This window comes from Temnothorax curvispinosus, unplaced genomic scaffold (genome assembly GCF_003070985.1).
Source record: "Temnothorax curvispinosus isolate PA1 unplaced genomic scaffold, ASM307098v1 QBEX01007781.1, whole genome shotgun sequence".
In the NCBI taxonomy this organism is placed as follows: Eukaryota; Metazoa; Arthropoda; class Insecta; order Hymenoptera; family Formicidae; genus Temnothorax; species Temnothorax curvispinosus.
The window spans coordinates 696,428-717,205 of NW_020217561.1; the positions used below are offsets into that span (position 1 = coordinate 696,428).

Consider the following 20,778-nt stretch of genomic DNA (forward strand, 5'->3'; position numbering starts at 1 on the left):
CGAACACCGATCTGTCGCGAGCGTTGAAAGAACTGATAAAATATCGAGCAAGTTATCTAATAGTGAAACACATACAGATACAGACATTTGTTCGTGCTGCGCGTATTTCTCGCACTTTCCTACTTACACCTCTCGTCCTTTACCTTTGTTCCCTTTCAGCGGCTATATTTGTTTCATTAAAGTACGAAAGGTGAAACGCGCTATATGGACTACGCGAATTTAACACCTCTCTTGTCCTATCGTAGATCACGCACTCTGTGTATTTACGCGTAGTTCGATACAATTATTGCGACTTCTTTCACATACTTCTTCGCATTGATTCTAATACATTCTACATTCGTTTTATGTAAAAAGATGCTAAAAGATGCATTTATGCTAAAAGATAATGAGAAAGGAAAACAGAAATAAAATATACACGCAGAAAATTTTTCTCGAATAATGTAGAATACTCATAATAAAATTTACTAGATTTGCTAGGTACCGGTAAGATATACGCGTATTCAACCGGAAATTAATATATGACAATAGAAAAGTAATAGTTTGATCAGATACATCTTGTAACCTAAAGGTAAATAAATTTGCCATACTAACAAGGAAATATGAGAACAGTAAAAAAAGTCCCATACTAGATGTGTATATTCGACGTTGTAGCTTGAATTGCCAACTTTACATGTCTTGGATTGAGCGTTGTTTTTTAAGACAGTATAGGAAAAATATAATCTAGAATGGTACCTATTGTGAACTGGATAGAAATATTCGTTGCGTATCTGGCAATAGTCTATGTTCTTCATAGAAATGCGATAGTAACCGCGATCGTGGACGACGGAAGGCGCGCGGCGCGAGCGGCAACGTGGGCTCGCGCGGCGAGAGGATTTGGCTCGCGCCCGCTACGCGGCGCATCGCCGGTATATTCTCGCGTGATTAAGATTCAACATCGACCTTTATATCTAGGGCAGTTCGGCAGGGTCCCTACAGCGTTCTTAATTTCGCACGTGGCGGACAACTGACCGCCACAGCCTATAACGGCAACTTATTCAACTTATGTTTTTTGACATGACTGCAACAGACGTCTCGTTTTTTGTTCATCAGCGATATTCGGGATAAGACACAATCGGACAAGATATAATTGAATCATTCATCTTTAAATTAACGCAGTAAAACGCGCTCTCGAAAGTCCCATACTTGATGGAAATATTTACTTCTGCGTATAGTTTTATTTTTTGCTCTTTAAATTTTCCTATACTTTCTTGAAATCTTTTGCATATTATGACTATATCCTAGCCGTGCAAGATTAGTATGGTATTTACTTTGTTCGTGTATACTTGTATTTACGAGAAAAATTTTCTGCGTGTAAACAATCTCGTATTTTATAGACGAAAAAACATACAAAAATTGTATGTTGACAACTAAAATATCGTTACGCGCCAATTATTTCACGCGCTCAAGACAACTACAAAAATATTTTACTAACTTCATATTTAGCCTATATTTGATTTGTCGCGCACAAACGTTGTTAACAATCGCGATACGACTGTCGATACCTTGCATACAAAGCAGGTATTAGATGTTGGTTCCAGAACTGCTGATGCCGAAGAGGGAAATGAGCGCGGATTTGACACGGCGGGACTTACGTGGCGGTCGACCACGCGTTGTAGCAGGAACAAAGATGAATTATGATAATTATGCGCAAGTGCTGCCGGTGTATTTGAAGAGATGTCTACAACCATTCGCAATCAGCCGGTCATAAGCGCGAACTCGGTCTCCGTCGCTTAATGATTCGAGGAATCACGCCGAGTGAATCCTCGACATCCGCCATTTTGCTGCATGTGCATACGCAGTGTTCTATCAATGAATATGAGCACAATTAGGGAAGCAATCAACTTCGCTCAGATAACAGATTTTCTGTTATGTCGCGAACCTGATCAATATTCATTTTATAAAGCAGAATATATTAGATTTTAATGAAGACAAGGTAGAAGGTAGTATAATTAATTTAATTTCCGTCCATTTTAATTTATACATCTTCGCACCGGTAACTTGATAAATAATATATCTTTTTTAAATTAATGTATATTATATTTCATATCAACAATAAATTAAATATTTATTTTGTCTTCAGTCAGCGCGTTTAAAGTAGTCTTTGTCAAAAATCGCCTATTTTTAAAAGTTATTTTCTCCTACGTTTTATTTCAAGTGTTGGATTTAATATTTCGTCAACGTGCTCACAAAACAATAAAAATATTTTACGAGCTCCACCGTTTTAATTACGAAAAAATGATGCGAGAAAATTTAAATATATAATGTTGCGATTAAAGTTACATATCTATACACAGTAAATGTTAAAATGTATACACGTCAGTTATAGTAATATATAATAGTGTAACGTTAATAAAATAACAAAAATGCCAAGAGAGCGTTACCATCTCGACATTCATGGCGTGTCAAATATAACCAAGAGTTGAATCGCCGATTGTTTCCCGGCGCAATTAATGTCGAGTCGTTAACGATTCCCCGAAGTTCCTCGCGGATTCTCTGGTTGGCCCATCCACCGTTCGACCGTTACAAAACAAGCAGCGGAATCGACTGATTTACGCCCGACGTTCTCCTCGTTGTCGAGCCGGCCTCACGAGACAAACTGTTGTCATTAATTGACAGTTTTACAGTCACAGTCGATATGCAAGCGACAATACACACAGTTTGCAACGACATTGTAGCAATAATTGGAATCTCTACGACAGCTTGAAAACAGTGATTTCTTAACAAAAAAAAAACATTTTATGACAGATGGACGAATGGAGAGAGCACCACGATGAATACGTAAATCGATATAGGTTTATTCATTTCAAAATAGAGAATATAATCTAAAAAGTACGATATCACTCTTATTCATTTATCTGCTAAAAACATATGAGTATTCAAAAAATAACGAAATGTAAAAAAAAGAAAGTACATGTCATAAAGAAATTTCAAAAAAATTATTCCTTTAAATATCTGGCTTATTAAAGAGAGATATAGAAAAAATTTTCCACGCACTTGCATATATCATATATATCCCCGCATAAATGTTACTTATATTTCTAACAATATTGAATTTCTTTTTAGAGCACTTACAGTTTTTTTTCATTTTATCTTCATATCTTATCGCTTGGATTACGAAAATTTTAGATGCTAATCCATTAAAATTTAACTAATCATATACGCATGTGCTGATTATTTCTTTAAATTTATTATCATAAGCATAGAAAGACTCGATAAATGAAAGGAAGAATGTTACGAGGATCTAAGAACGTACGAGACGGAAAGTGGAGAGCTGCTTTCTTAACAAGTGTAGAGGCCACGTCCTCGGCCTCGCGCGAGCAGAAAGACCAGTTTTTGTGACAATCGCTCACGGGGGCTTGCAGTGCAAGAAGCAGGCCGTACGACCATCAACGACAGATTACTTACAGACTGTCCTAAATAAACCCGAGAGTCGTCGACGTGAAGTGGAATCTTGTCTGTGCCAAACAAAACGAAAAAAGAATTCGCTTTGAGAGTGCAGGGCCAAATATGTATTTTCGGAAAGTTTTTTTTTCTAACCACCATATCGTCATAAATTGATACAGATAATTTAGTTTTTCGCATATATTTATGAGATACAGAGAGAATAGATTCTTTATGGTATGTTTTGTTTTGTTAAATTGGATACATGAATGAATCTAATGGCAAATATAAATATCCTATTTTCAATTTAAAAAATTCAGTTTTTTCTCATTTCTCTTTTACGTAAATTTACGGAGAACGAACGGTTCTTTCCTGGAATATTTTACTTATATTTTCAAATGTGTGTTTCCTTACATAGTACATTCCACGAAGCGATATTAGAAAAAAGAAATTGTAATTTATCACGGGAGAGGAGCGACAGCGTATACTGGTAATGCGAAAAACCGCAAAACATCGAATGGTTTCCACGAGTATCGGACGATAAAGACTGTTATCGAATTATCAATGTGCTTCCCGCGCGCCCAGGCAGGTTTCCGCGTGTTATGATTTAACGAAACGATTTTATCTCGGCGGCCATAAATTCAATTTACGACGGGCATTCAAAAGGTTTCAAATTCTAGATCGACAGTTATGACGCCGCTGCTGCCGAAAGCGATGAAGAAACAGTAAGATTTCAGGGTCGGCTAAATCCCGGTTTATTGACGGTCTGATTGAAGGTTTCACCCCGTGTTCTCTTCATACATCCCTTTCTAAGTTCCTCCGCCAATCTTGGCAAATGGTTTAAAACTTTCAAAAGAAAGAGAAAAAAGTCCTTAGTGAAACTATCTAATTCAAAATGCTTTCTTGCTGCATTTTTCAATCACGCTCTCATTTGAAAGTTAATTAGAATTCGCGTGGTTTCAAACAACAGATTTACTTAGTAAAGGATCGTCAAATATCTAACGAGTATTAATCGTAGCAAGAGAATTTCATAAAATGATCTACAATGGTCCATGATGCTCTAAGAGATTTACTTCGAGCTGACCCTGAAGTATACCTACAACGGCTTATCTCGACGCTGAAACGGCGTCATAGGGAGGCTCGCCACCGTCCAGAGATCGTACGTGACGATACCTCGGCGAGTACACGGCGATACCAGTTACACAATAAGGCCCGAACACCAATTACCGTCGAGAAAGAGCTCTGCACACCGTGAGGGGTCCACTGGCCCTCTCGTCTCGCTTGCAACCCTGCTCAATGTTGTTCATGAGCGCCGTAAGAAGTTCACAATCAAGTTACAATGGATTGCATCTGCACCCTCTAGGCTTATCAAAACAAGGGAAAAATTCGTTTAACGAATCCCGATTTATAGTGAAATTTTATAAAGTGACATATATTTATATAATTTTATAAAATAAGATTTTATAAAATATTTTAACGGAATATAAGCATTTCAACACATGGAATACGTATATATATTTTATATATACATATATGTATATACTCTTTGCAATATATATATTCTGAGATTGTGAGTGAGAGAGAGGGAAAAAGAGATTCAAACAAAGCCCTACAAAGATTTCTTCGAGATCTCTGTATCTCGTATAAAAAAATTCTGGCGACGCCAATGCGTTGTTTCTCGTGTTGATCCTTTTTCACTGTATGGGTGGTGAATAACTCTACAAAAGCAAAGAACGACCGCGTAGGCGCACACAACTCTCGATATCTTGAATCTCAAACGGAAGCTGGATGCTACGAACAAAATCCGCATTGCGAAACGAAAGTCCCTTATTTTTCGTAACGAGCATGTACCTCCGTAAATTTATTTTAATGCTTACTTTTTAGTTATACAGAGTCTTATTTTTAAATCTTTGACTTAAAGTTTAATCTTTCTGATTCTCGCGCACCTGATTTTCGAATTGTTAGATTATCGAATCTTAAATTCCCTTAGATCTAGATTATTAATGAAAAGAATTGAAATACTGTGTGTGATGAAAAATAAGTAAAAGAAATGTATTTTTATATTTTTTGTCTTAATAGAAAAAAATATATAAGATGCATCGTTTCTCAATATTGTATAATAAAATATATATTATATGTGTATATATATAAAGTGATAAAAAGAAATTTATATATTATGTATACATATAAATGTTCTATGTATAAAAGAAATATCTATTTTTTCATGATTACTATTTCTGCTATCATTTAAGTTGCTCGTGCTTAATGAAATCATTTTTAATAAGCAATGCCGTGCTATAAAGTGAAAATTAAATACCATTTTCATTCTTTGTTCATAACGCTCAAGCATTAGGTCGTTGCATAAGCAGTAATAAACGGGCGTGTCATCATCATACCAAATAAATGTTACCCGTAACACAAAACTCACGCGAGGTAACGTTATTAAATTCCATTTTAGTTTAACGAAATATACGGGTATACCGCTCTTAACCCGGCGACAAGCCATTGCCGGGAAATATGAAAAAAAAAAAGTGCGATTACTATCAAGGGTATCGAATTCATCCGGAATACGATCAATGACGAATCGAATACAAAAATGAATAAAAAAAAGGATTAATCGAGCTGTGGAAGCAAAAAATTACAAACGAGTTCGGATTAAAGCCATCCCGGGATTTTCGCACGCGGGAGTATCGAACCGCGAATGTCGAGAAATCATCCCAACGGCCAGTGCAAACAGCGCAAATTCAAACGCACAAAACCGAGGGTGAGCTACGGCGAACAATAGCGTCAGCCTTGGTCCGATAATTAAATTGACGCGAGCTTTTGCACACGTGGCAAGTGACAAAATCGCTCGTTAATTCACACATGCCGGCACAACCGTCCGAATCACTCGCAATTCTAAGCGCGATCGAAAGTATGCCAATTACATTACATGCAATTTCGTCAATCGGTTCTACTAGATACTAGAAGATCCAATCAGTCTGTCTTCCTTATTGACATTTCGATCGTTATTACCTCGCTATATTGTTCGCGTGATTATACTAACGCATTATAATGTAACGCTAAATATGTTCCACGAAGATCTAGGATATAGGACAAAAATTGTTAACTCATCGACTGACTAATAAATGAGAGAGAAGTCGCAGAACGAAAGTTCAAGGAACGAAAAGGCGGGTTTACGTGCGTTACAACTTATGAAGAGTTACGAAAGCCTACGACAGCCATGACCCGAACGCGAATCGGCACGAATTACATCGCGCGAAGTAAAATCCGGCCAACACAATAGTCGCGTTCACGCGTTAATAGAATCGTAATCTTTCGCTCCCGCGCCGCGCCGCGGCGAGAGCGACGGACTTGTGTTAATTCACTGCCGCGCTACACGTACATGCATACCCGGAAGACTCGAATTAATCTCAATTTCAAGCATCGCCCGAGGGAGATGGGTCGCGCGGACGGAATGGAGAGAACGCGCGACGTCGTTCCGCAGCAGAATCGCGATATTCGCCGTTTCGTCTCTCTCGTTTTCCCGCGCAAACATTACGATCGTGCCAATCTGGAAATCACCCGTGATCATACGCCAAGATACGCCGGACCGATTTAACCACCCAGGATAATGGAAACATTTCCTTGCGCAACGAACGCGCGGGAGTGACGTGTTACATTTGCCGCAGATGATTAAAGACAGGAATGAGGCTAGAAAATTGCACGCCTCGGCGATAATAACAGCTACGTCATACTGGCGATGTAATGGTGGTGATGGTATCGGTTTTCTGACAAAGCCCCCGATTTCTCTTAGTTCGGCTAATGCTAGCTGAAGCTAAATAAATTAATTTTCTAGATCACTGTTATGAAGTTATATAACAAACGAGCAAAATGATAGATTTATTACAAGATTAGCCCATTTAGGGCCTGATAGTTACTAATGTATAATGCATGAGCCCATCATTCTTTCTCACGCAACTTCCGGTGTTTGTATAGCTCAAATAAAATACAATTTTTCTCTAAAACATTTGATATATTCACTTCAGAAACCAATATCAAGTCAACCACTAACTGCGCGAGATTGACAGAAAATAAATCCTGGATAACCAAAGTGGTGTATGGTTTCATATTCAATATAATAACTGATGACATGTGGACAAGATGCGTGCACGCGATATATCCTGTGCAATAAACCAAACTAAGAAAAATCTGTAAGTAGTTCACAATTAAAAGTTTCAATAATTAAAACTTTAAATATGCAAGTAGAAATTAACATTTTAATTAAACAAAACGAAATTTTTTGTTTAATTCTGAAAGAAGTTCACTTTAATTAAATTTTAACTTGGAAGTTCTTGGTATAAGTTACTCATGCAATTGTGAAACAAGATCGTATTTAATTAATAAAATATTCCAAGAACTATACTTTCAGAACGTTATACATTTTAGAAAAAGATAGTTAAATATTCGATTCATGCGGCACGAGACAAATCGAATCGGTATAGTTAATCCCGCAGATTAAAACCGCGGAATGGTGCCGCGCACGCACGATACCGATATTCTGCATTTCGCTACGTGTCAACCGCGTCGCCGGTCGAATGGCCAGTGAATGTCGCATTTGTGGCATTTTAATTGCTAATTTAATTAAATGCACCGCTGGACCCAAACATCGCCGCGGAGGGCAATTAAGACGCTATCAGCAAGGTGTTATTAATTAATGTATCGTGACCACACCTCGATGTTCAATAATCGGCTTCGTGTTACGTTTCTTCGAAAACGCCACATGCAAGTACGATTGTGAATTCATAAACGAAAAAAGAACAGTGTAAGATTTTTTTTCTAAATTGGTAATTTATATTTACGAAATTTTTAATATTTGTTTTATTATTATATTAAATAATTAGCTCTTTCAATCTTCCTTTAACTTTTCTCTTCAATTTTAATTTCTTCAATTTATATATTAGATATCTCAATTGCTCTTTTTAAATTTTATAACGTAGAAATTCGTAAACTTTAAAGGTTAGATTCTCAATTTTTTTATTTCTTTCCTTTGAATCCCTGGATCATTGCTCTTTAAAAACTTCCCGTTTCTACAATATTCTTTCATTGTCAAGTCTTTTATTATATACGCTATTTAAACAACACATTCTAATTTAAACGAATATTTAAACGATAACTTAAACGAGGATCCTTCCTAATTAAACTCATCATTGTCTAATTCTTTGCAGACATTCGCCAATCCCGATGCCAATGACTTTCGTAAGAAGAAGATCCAAAGGACTCGAGAAGATAGCCTCCCCCTCGCTCACCTACGACGATCGTGCACAAAGAAAAAGACGAAGAAGAAGAGGCGGATAGGAAGTGCTCAAGGTTAATCGTATCGTGGCGACGGAAAGCCATCGCTGTGGTGGAAAGTCGAAGAGGGATGGACGCTAAAAGGGGGGCGAGGCCATTTATTCGATTCACGGTAGAACGAATACGGACTCGTGTCTAGACGCACAAACGGCCCCCGTCTCATCTTTCTTTCTCTCTCATTCTCTCTCTATATCCGTCTTCTCCGCGTCTACGCAGGATCGTCTCGATCCTCCCGATCGCGGATGCGCCGCGAGGCCGCCCCGTTTGCCGCTGGACTGAACGTCTAGGATGTGCCCGGACGTAGAAGCGTGTTCCGGATCATCGGGCCCGCGCGCTTCCGCCTCGTCAAGGCTCAATCGACATTGGGTCTGGTCGGGAATTATTGTCCGACCTTCCCGAGGGTCGCTATCGTCACGCTCGACCTGAGTCCCTACCCAAAATTATTCGACTACGAGTCCCTTTATCTTTTCTACTACGCAGGCAGGACTTATCCTGCCTGCAAGGGCTTACCCTCGTATGGAGTTGAGATCGTTTTTTCGCAAACAATGTCTTTTTCTTGAAAGATAATTAAGATATCGAAAAGAAAGAGATTCTTTAGAATTGTGGGGAATATAATGGACAAAATAGGTCGTTAAATTCACACAGTTGAGTCAATAGCTATCGAGTCAGTAGCCGATCAATTGCAATTTTAGCTACATTACGTACCCTCTATTCGCAGGAATTAAAAATATAAATTTAATTGCAAAATTTTCATGACTAAATGAGATTATTTTCCAAATTTTCATGTTGTTAGTATTTTCTCTATTAATTCATAATTTGTTAAACAACTCTTTTTATACCATGTATGTATGTATTCCTTTGTTTTCGCCAAAAGGATAGACGAGGAGCACTATGTTTGCAAAATCGACCTGCAGCGCTGCGCGCGCAAAAGCCGACCGCGACGTAAACGTCACGATGTCTAATTTACAGCTATTTTTGCTCGGCCGTCAGCAACCAAGCGACCAAGCAACCAACCCGCTGAGAAGAAGAGCCGATGCGGTGGTACCCCACTTTCAAGAGGATCGTAAATAAGACGGACCGCGATTCGTAACCGCGCGCGGTTTCCCGTGCGCCGATATACGGCCGAGATAGGCGCAAAGCGAGTTCTGCCTCTCCGCTCCGAGAAAACCTTCCCACAGACTGTCGAAGAACTGCCGAAGAGTTTTCTTCCGAATAATAATAAAACGAATTTGTAGAGTAACTATCAATGATTAGATGGTTCAGAGCAAGGAAAACGAACCGTATAAAGAATTATGTGTTTAATTATGGAAATTTATAATTTAAAGATAAAAATACAACAAATTTCCAGTAATAAAATTAATAGTTGTCATTTTGTAATAAATTTACGTGTAACGTTATTGATATATCTGCCACTTTTCAGTAATTTTAACCATCTGTGTTAATCTTATTATCAAAATATGTTATCTTATTTCTCTTGGTTATATCAGTTACCTAATAATTTCCATTTTCATCTTATATTATTTTTCAAAAGAAATAATTAAAAAGAGAGAGGACTCAACCTCGTTTGAAACAACTTTACAATAACTATGTAAAATATTTATTATATATAATAATAACTCTATGTAAAGTAAAAGATATACATGGAAGTTAAAACAAACGAATATGCCACATGCTCTCATCGCGTTCCCAGAGCGGTTCTGATGGGTAACGTTGCCGCTAAAGGATCCGCTATTAATGGCATGGGCTCGAGGCACGAGCCGACATCCATCGAGCGGACTTCTCTAGCAGAGACGAAACTGGTGGACGAAGCACGAAGAGGGGACATAGGCAACACTAGACGAATGGATGAGGTAGAGCAAGAGAAGCAGGAGGAGGAGGAGGAGGAGGAGGAGGTAGAGGAGGGCAGCCATCGCCGACTGGGAAAAAGCTGGCGTAGCTCTACTTTGACGAAAGGCATTTTGTTGTCGGAGTCACTCCTCCCGCCTGACGGACAGAAAAGCGAGCGAGCACGATGCAATTACCGGGCACGACGCGAGTCGTCACTCGTGCTGGATCGTCACGACGAGGCTTCGCGGCTCTCGAAAGGGATGAGCAGAAAGCCCCGATCAGCGCTCGTTGACATGCCTCTCTCAAAACTTAGACACGATGTAGAAGCGCGGGCGCATACACACGCACGCACACACGGGAAAAAAACTCGTTTGCACCACTTCTATTATCCAATGTCCTCCTGCATTGAAATCGATCCAATTCTTATTGATCGATCTCTTTTCATAAGCGACATAACAGAAAAACAAGCTGGACTAATTGTTTAATAAATTATCAAATGTTAAAAATAATTACATATTTGGAAAATATCAATATTTTCATATTTGGAAAAGGATAAAGAACTAAATTTAAAATTAACCAACTAAATATAACTCTGCGTCGCAGTATTATTGTAATTAATAGATTATTTATTTGAAAGAATAAGTGATATACATGTATCACTTATTCAGAGAGTTATTACGGATTTAAATTCTGTAATATCATATTAGATACTATAATCAGTATAAATTGATATATATATATTTACTACAATGTTCCTCTTCTAAACAAATTAAGCGGTTTTTATAACAGCATGAAATAACAAAAAATTCTATTTATGTGCCAATGACGTCCAGAGAATGTAATATATGTTAATAGTCGTATGTACATTTGCATTAAATGTCATATACGCGTGAATTCTTTAGGTTTATCAACTATGGACATGACTACACGTCGGCATTCGAGAAAATGTGGTCGGAGTGATGATGCACCCCGCAATTTAACTTCCACGCAGCTAAAATAGCAGGGCGCTCTTATACCATACCTCCGTTCTTTGCTTCTCTGACCTGTTCGCGAGCCGTTTCGACCGCTGGCTCGAGTTTAATCTCTTCGTGCAATTACTGGAATAACGCGGTGGGAATAATAGATTCGACTTGGATTTCGCGGAGTGCGCGAGGCTCGCGTCGGGAAACCGGATAGTTTGGCTTTTAACGTAATATTGTGTTTCAGAAGTCTGACACGCCGAAGATATTGTACGGAGCGTACCGCGAATAATTATAACGACTTGTAACGCGTAGAGTGGAAAATGCAGGTTTCGCGATAAAATATACGACGGGCTTTACGTCTTGCCTGGAGGTGATTGGAACACCGACACCGTTGAAAGTTAAACCGGGCTAGGTTTACAACCTTACAGAGAGCTCAGTAACGTGATCATTCGTAGAAATGTGTTCGCATACGAGACGATAACAATCACGAATATTCTAACTTACATACTGACGAATGGAGAAGAAAGCAAACGATGTTTATAAAAATTATAATCCGCGTATTATAATAACCACTTTGTAGACATGAGGTAAAACGTGTGAAAAATGGTAATATCAACTCCGTTACATAGAATCACAATTTATGTTTGTGCGCCGTTTCAACGCCTAATATCGTGCTGACGTTACTGGGAATTTACGATCGGCTTTTACAATATGATATCAAAGATCCAAACTTTCTATTTATAAGATTAGAAGAAACGCAATGAAATACAAGAATAAGATATAAAATATCGTACACCGGAAGTTCGAGTAATGAATATACCTACTATATTATATTGAGACAACGAAAAGCGTCTACATCTTTATGTCTCTTCAAATTCTTGCTTTGCATTCTTTTATTACAACAATGAGCAACGAATAACGACTTAACAGTTTTCCAAATAATTTCAATTTACAGTGTTTCAAATACATAATCGCCATAAATAAGATATATCATAAAACCTTGTTAATGAACGATAAGATAATGGTTACAAAATGACTATCAAAAATCGCGTGTTCGACTGATATGGCATAGTAAATTAGACCATATACAGACTGGCGTTATATATCAAGGTCTATCAGATAACATGCATACACCAATCCGGCAATTCCATGATTAATAACGAGCAAAATGCAAAAGATCATAAATAAATGAATAATATATCAAATACAATTTCTAATATAACTAATCTGCCTACTGTGTTTTAGTGCTTTGATTATCTTATTGTTCCTTGTATAGGTATAACGAAATGACAGAATATATCTAATGCAGAGTATGGTTGCTCCAATTTCATATCCAACTGCCTATTTAGTTCGGTAACTCCTCAGCCTATCATGCGCGATATTAATAAAACATCTTTCCGTCTCTTTGCCCTTATCCCTTACGGTTTACTCTGTTTCGACCTCCGCGACCCTCCGGGGCGCACGCGCCGCAGCACATTGTACGCTCTTCCTCGAGATTTATCGACTGTCATCGTCGCGTAAGCATAATCAATCATTTACATTGTAATCGGACGGCACCGCGATCGGACACCGAGGCGCCCGGCCCGGCCGATCCCGACGTCGGCGTATAACTCACGAACCGCCAAGTCGTTTCAATCTACAGCGCCGCAACGACAATGGAAATGTGTCGTACTCCAAAGTGCTGCCATTTATCCTCTATCCGGCAAACGCTATTCGCGCGCGGCGGAACTCGCCGGCGCGAGACAGACGAGATTACGGAGGCGGATTCTGGCGGATTGGTGCGTTACGGCGCTACGCGTTACATCGCGTTGCATACACGTTGCATCATACGCTTCGAACGAATGGGGAGATGCCCGACAAACGGCTGTCGAGGACGCTTATTCTAACTCGAATAATACGTACGTCTCTTGCGCAACTTCATCGAAACGGGAAGTGAGCGTAAGAAGATGAAAATAAGATGAGGCAGAACCAAAAGAAAGTAACGAGTACTCGAGCAAAAAGAAAACAAAAGAAGTACTGACAATGAAACTGCGGTAAACGATTAAGCGGAATAAACAAATAGAGATAAGCGACGTTAAATAAAACTATAGATACAAATCTGTATATAAAAATAACAATAGCTAGTTCCAATCAACTGCTTTAAACCTATTCATCTACCATTAGCATCTATCTTAAGTGTAGAGATAAATTTTTAATATATACATATATAAAAGAAGAGGAGCTTGTGTATACTCAAAATTAAGCATGGCAATCTTGGTCTTTTCGCGAAGGCAATGTACAGAGAAAATAAAACTGCAGAAACGAGCAACTCAACTCGGTCGAGACCTTACGATGATCCCGATGTGATAACCTACCAGCATGTCTTTCTTGACAAGCAAGTCCCAGAAACCATTGTTGACCATTTTGTTCTTGTACGTGACGAAATCTATACTCGTATCAACGTTGAAATGTTATCTGTGAGGCCGAATGTGCTCGCATAGTTACGCGATATCGTAATGCGCTTATCATTTCGATAACAGCGTTTATTTTTGTCAGTTAATAAACTTACATTTTCTATTCGAATTTAAGGAACGAAGATAGATATTATTATCCCACAATCGCAAGAAAACCGATATCGCGTCTGATAGAAGTGCTATTTCGGACAAATTTTCATTTATAAAGTTTAACATTAAATTAATGAAACAATCCATAACTAAAATCCACAGTAGACGTCAAAATAAGAAGGAGAACAGTTATCTTAATCCGAAGGTATCGATTTTGTTTTCAAATCAGTACTTTTTAAAAATTAAAAAAATGTTTAAATTAAATTCGGCAAATACAACTGAACAAGATTTAGTTTTTCAGTTTCAAGTGATGGTCTCTACACATTTCCTCCTTTAATTAAATCTTGCATACTAAATTTATAACACACAAATGTTGCATTGATATGCTTGCTATCCTAAAAATGAGGAGTTTTTACTCAACACAATTGATTTGTCTTCAAATGGTTCTTCATAAGCGCCATTATTAAAAAACATAATAAAGCATGATAAAAGGAAGATCAAAAATCGTAATATAAATTTGCTTATATTACACTTGTACGTCTTGTATTAATCTCTAATAGAATAATCTATCACGTGAAAAAAATACGAACGGTCGGATTTCCGCGTCTTTGATTCAGTGAGAAAGCTGCGCGTACTACGCTCTCCTCGTCCAGGGTTCATCACACTCTCTCGGTTACCCACGGCCAGTTTTCTCGCGTGCACTCGAACACCGTGTATTATCTGCGTCCTCGGTTGTATATACGTACATACGAGTGCCTAGACGGGCAAGGTCTCACGGCCGATGGATTAGGTACACCGTTTGCTCGCGCTCAGCCTCGGCTCGGCAAACATCCTCAGCATTCTTTGAACGCGAGAATCGTCTGTGTATACTGCACGGGACACGAACAGTTCGAGAGTATACTGGTGGAGGTGCACGATATTGCAATTCTCTGTGGATGACACGTTATCTCATACATTTTTTCTTCTCCAAATTTTATTACTCACTGAATCTAAACGAGAAACAAATATAGATAAAAGAATACTATAATTTTATATGTTTAGATCTCTTTTTTCCTATATATGGTATTATAAATTATATGAGTAAATTATAAGTAGCCGGAAATATTGGAAAGAACGATTAAAAGAAACATTTATAAAGTATACTGCAAAAAAGTTTTAGTATCGCTTTAAGATTACTTATATTTCATAATCTTGGAAGGAAATACTATTTCTCTCATTTTCATTTCACGATTATTGTATCAAGAAGCAAGCGTATTAAAGTTCTAAATAAATTTCCGTATTAATAAAAGTCGGGAAGCTTATTTTAATAAAGACGCGAGTCAAGATCACTTACTTACGAAGCATCCTCAGCTAAATTTACATCTCAGATAATCATAATCAGTCATCTTCTCTTTCAGGCATTTATCTATCTATTCATTCATTTGAAAAATAATATGGAAAATGCCATATTTAAATTTCAACTACAGAACGTATGGTCTTTCTCAGAAATCGCAGCAGCAGATGCAGAATAAACATTTATTCCAAATACATTTCAAGCCAACTGGCAGCTAGACCTAAACGCGGGAAAGTGGATTGGCGTGAACGAAAATCCCCGAAAATACTAAACTCTAACCGCGATTCCCTTGCGTAAACGCAAGAAGGAATGGTTATCGCGGATATTCCGTGTGTTCCGCGCGGAAACATTTTACACCGCGCGAACGTGCACCGGTTAAATAAATCGGCGTCGGGGTGTTGCGTGCCCCGAGGTCAGGACCGGTCTCGTCGACGAGATAGGAAATCGATAGAGGGTTAACGGCTATACTTTCGTCACTTCCGAGTACGAAGCCCTTCGCCTTCTCGTCTATAGTTAATAAACTGGCGAGAGAGACGAGGAGACGCGCGAGTGCCGCAGTCAAAGGATGCTTTTGATCCGCTTATTGGTCAGGCAGACTGGGAAAGCAGTGAGAAAGAGAGAGACGGATAGAGAAAAAAAAGCAAAATTATTTAAACATCATTATTCATTTCTACGAATTGCTTAAGGATAAACGTGCGTATATATATCTTATAAAATATAATTGTATAAGATACGTAACATTAGACTGTAATCTTTTTCAAAAATCAAAATTAAAAATCAAAATTGTGTGTACAATTTACGTCGAATATATATTCATTACACGCGGATGTCGAAATATTAATTACAAAAGCGCAAAGTCAGATTATCTCGTAATCACGCGAAACTAAATGTATTGAAATAAATGGTTTAATAAATTAAATAGTATATATTCCAATATTAAACCCGTAAGAGTATAAATATACTCCAATAGCTCAAGAATGCATTTTCAGGAAAGAAAAAAAGGTTACAACGAGAAGGAGACAGAGGGGAGGAGTTAAACGTGTTACTATTCAGTCAGAGCTCGAGTTCTGACGTGTTAAACTTTCATAACTTCTCGAAGAGCGGTGTCTCCCAGTATGCGGCATTCATTATGAAAACCTCTTGATGAAACTATGTCCTGGTAACAGTCCGACGGTCCATATATATCCGGAATCTGCAGCTGTTGGGTATTCCGTTAGCGCGTGCGATATAAATTATGATTCTCGATCCTCTAAGTCCAATACCAAAACTCTAACTTTGCCTCGCAAAATTCCAAGCTTGAAAAACTATTAAACTAATACTTCAATCTTATTCTTTTTAAACAGAATAATGAATTTTCTTCGCCAGTATATAGAATAACAATTAAATAATTTAAATCGACTGACTGGCAATATATAACGTCTTTTCGATGTGAACATTGAAAAAACTGCAGTGAGCCAACTCGCTTTGTCGGATTCACACAGCATTTTTTCGGATTAATCATCGAGACATTATTAATTTCGACCAACGCTTTTGGTCAGATGATGTAATTTCTAAATTAAATAGTTTTTTCGCAATAAAATTTAAAACTATTTAATTTAGAAATTACATCATCTGATCAAAAGCGTTGGTCAAAATTAATAATATCTCAATGATTAATCCGAAAAAGTGCTGTGTGAATCCGACAAAGCGAGTTGGCTCACAGTTTTTTCAATGTTCACATCGAAAAAACGTTATATATTGCCAGTCAGTCGATTTAAATTACTTAATTCTTATTCTTTTTATCTCGAATTTAAGTAAACAATTCTTAATTCTTAGAATTAAATATGATAATTATAATTCATGTTAAATTTTTATTAAAAACAAATCGAAAGTTAGTATCATTTAAGGAATAAAATTTTGTATTTAAAAATCTTTTTGTGATTATCTATATTTTAATAATATTTATATAATATATTGTATTAAACATATATGTTCAAACATCTCGAAATAGATAATAAATGCACCATACCTTATAATTAAATATAGTTTAAACATCCGAAATATATATTGTATGGTGTAAATTGGACAATTGTACAAAACTGTTCGCACGTAACAAGAACTGCGATATAGAGATGGAAAGGAATCGCTGATGGGACAAGCAAACGACGAAAGCTGTCGTTGCAATTGACTCTCCGAAAGAACCGAAACAAACTCGTCGTGAATGCAAGATGGATAATTGGGGCAATGACAACTGGATCGCCTATATAGCGGCGCCGTTCGAATCGATTTAATCGCCAGGCACCGCCCGCAGGGCGTGTCGGTAAGCACCGTCGGACATCGTTATTAAGCGCATATAAATTAGCATATAAATTGTCCCTCGTGCCCGAAGCTCCGCGACGGCGACTCTGTCATATAGCGGGTCTCTTCGCTGCGGCAAGTGGCACTATGATGTCTAACTGCGATTATACGGATAAACTATCGTAACTTTTCGTTGTGCTCAAGACATGTGATAGAATAAAAATATTAAAATTATATTTCAAAAAATTTTTAGTAATTAAAAGAGAACTAATAAAAATCTGTTATCATCTATTATTTATACACTATAAAAAGTTCAGTAAAATTGCAAATTTTTCTGCAGAGAACAATTTCTTCTTTTAACTTATATAAAAAAATGTGCGTGATCATGAAAACATATACACAAATTATTTTCAGGAATTAAACACCTCGGGAAACACTCTGTAAGGTGTATCTAAAAAATATATTCAATAAGTAAGATTAATTTGTTGATCACGCATACTCGAGAATTATTGCAAATACGGTAAAACAATTAATAGAATACGGCAACCTATCTCTCACCACGCAGACGAATTTACAAATCTCCCAGGCTCTTTCAAAATCAAGCTTTCGTCTCCGTCACTGATCGTCCCACCTCTCATACTCCTCACACGCCTCCATGCACATGTATGTACAAGTGCATACGGGATCCGTTCACCCCTTTCCATCGCTCGCAGTTCTGCATAATCCGGGAGTTACCTACTACTACCCTGCGCCGACTGATAGCGGACCCCAAAATACGCGCCGAATGGCGAACGATAGGACGAACACGAGAACGACGACTCGCATCCACCCACAATGGCCGCCATTACCGATGCAACGATTTATCCTCTCCCAGCCGGTCCTGGCTGGAGGATCGTTGCCTTAAGATGCCTGCATTATTATTACCAGCATCCATCTGAACGGCGGAAAAGCTAATCTCGAAACATGTGCTTCGATGGACCACAGAGAAAATGATAATAATTGCGCTCAAATTGGTTCAATATTTTCACAATTAATAACTTATTAAAAATTGAATTACAACAATATTTTGATATTATTACTCAATATAATATTGTTATAACAGTTTTTAAAACGGAACATTAAAGAGACGGCTGTAGCGATCTATCTTTTTATTGTTTTTAACTATAAACTATATCATACTTAGAACACAACAACAATCAATCTTCTGTGAACTTTTATAACATATAAAATACATCAAACCAAGTTTTACATCTACTTATACATGCACTACAAAAATGTTTTACTGTCATGATAAATCACACAATATATTGTTGAGTTTTAAAATTATTGTACATATAAAAAAAAGCAAAAATGGAAAATATGCTTATGACGTTTCTGAACTTGCAGTCTGCCTGCAAAAAGAAACCGTTTCGAAACCATTTAAATTCCAGACGTTTTTCCGAAAAATTCAGAACGTACGATCATCGTGTATGTAAGCACCGAATGACGGCAGCCGGATACCAATCGAAGCCGGGTCGTTCCCCTCTGAAGGGAACCGAAAATCCACGCGGCCCGACTCAGGTTCCCGGTCACGAAGCTCGATATCGGCCCGTAAAGCTCGAAGGGACGAGGTGCGGTATGGATACGACAGCGAATATCGCCGACGTCGACATGGGACGTATGGCGCAACGAGTTCTACCATCCTTGTGTCCTCCGTTCTGACTCCGTACGATCTAGTGGAATAGCCGTGCTGGGGTTCGAAAGTTTGACGGTGAGATCGAAGAAAAAGAAGCGAATGAAATAGTAGAGAAGAGCAGCAGAGAACGAACGAAGGGCGGAAAGGGAGGAAAAGAGGTAAGGGTGATAGTAAATGGCAGAAAGAGGAATGGATAGGATACGGAAGGATGTGGAAGAAGGGGCCCACGGCAGGGTGGGGGAAAGGCGGCACGAAACTGTTGGAGTAATTCAAAAGTTACGTCGGAACTCGCGATGGGCTCGCGGATAATTATTTATCGCCTTATCAAACTTTCATAATCCCGATGCGGGCGGGAAGGGGTGGCTGCCTTTTAAACGCTGACGGATCTATGCTCGCATCGGGCAAGTTTTTAACGAGTTTTTAAACGTCGTAAATGACGCCGCCGCGGCAGAAGAGGATCACTGCGGGGTGTGTTTTTTCTCCTTCTTCCGCCGCTGTCGATCTCTATGCAACGCGGGTTGAATTTTTATCGCTTCACCACTTTACGTCGTGCTGTGAGCCGCGAGCCCTCAATAACTTGCCGATAAGAATTAACTGCGAGGATAAGAAGGAGTATATCCACGGAGATAAATATTTCTATAGCCGCATAGAAAGAATGTGATTTAACTATTCTAGATGCAATAATGTGATTAAATATTTTTGTATACAAATCATAAAAATTGGAAATTATGTAAAATAATAGCTCAAAGAATAAAATAATTGTGAAAACATATATGAGTTCTGGTTTAACAAAAGTATGATTTGACATATAATTTTTACATATTTAATATCAAAAATAAAATAACTAAAAAAATGCTTCCAATATAAAATGCATCTTGTATATAATAATGGACTATCCAATCATTTTATCATTTGCACAACATATGTCAAACAATAAATTTTAAATTAAATAATTTTCTCCATTGTTACGATGTTTGTTACTAAAACCAGAATATCTTGAAAATCATGCTTTATAATACAATTCTGTACGCCAAGCCAATATACCTTTTCCTATCTTACTAGAATTCCTCGAGCATACCAACGTACAGTTCCAAGAAACGCGTTAGTACCTGGCCGGATCGATATCACCTCAAGCGAAAAGTGATCGGCATTACGATATCGGAACGGATTGGAACTCGCGTGGTTATCGAATATAGATTATCCGCTCAAAAAATGGAAATTATTGCAAGAGCCGTGTACCGTGTAATTGCCATGCATCGATCGCAATACGGCTCTTCCTTTGCAGTGTTCAGGTTCGTCGCCGAAAAAAGTATGTCGATCATATTTCTTGAAAAATAAAACGTTCGAAAATGTAATCAATGATATTAATTAATAATAAGTCACCAAAGTTAACTTTGCTATTATAAT

At 37.9% G+C, this 20,778-nt stretch overlaps 1 protein-coding gene across 6 annotated transcripts in view; it reads right to left on the reverse strand.

The window, feature by feature from the left end:
* LOC112457462 (RNA-binding protein Musashi homolog Rbp6) overlaps nucleotides 1-20,778 on the reverse strand; it is a 585,496-nt gene that overhangs the window by 507,592 nt on the left and 57,126 nt on the right. The window lies entirely within an intron of this gene.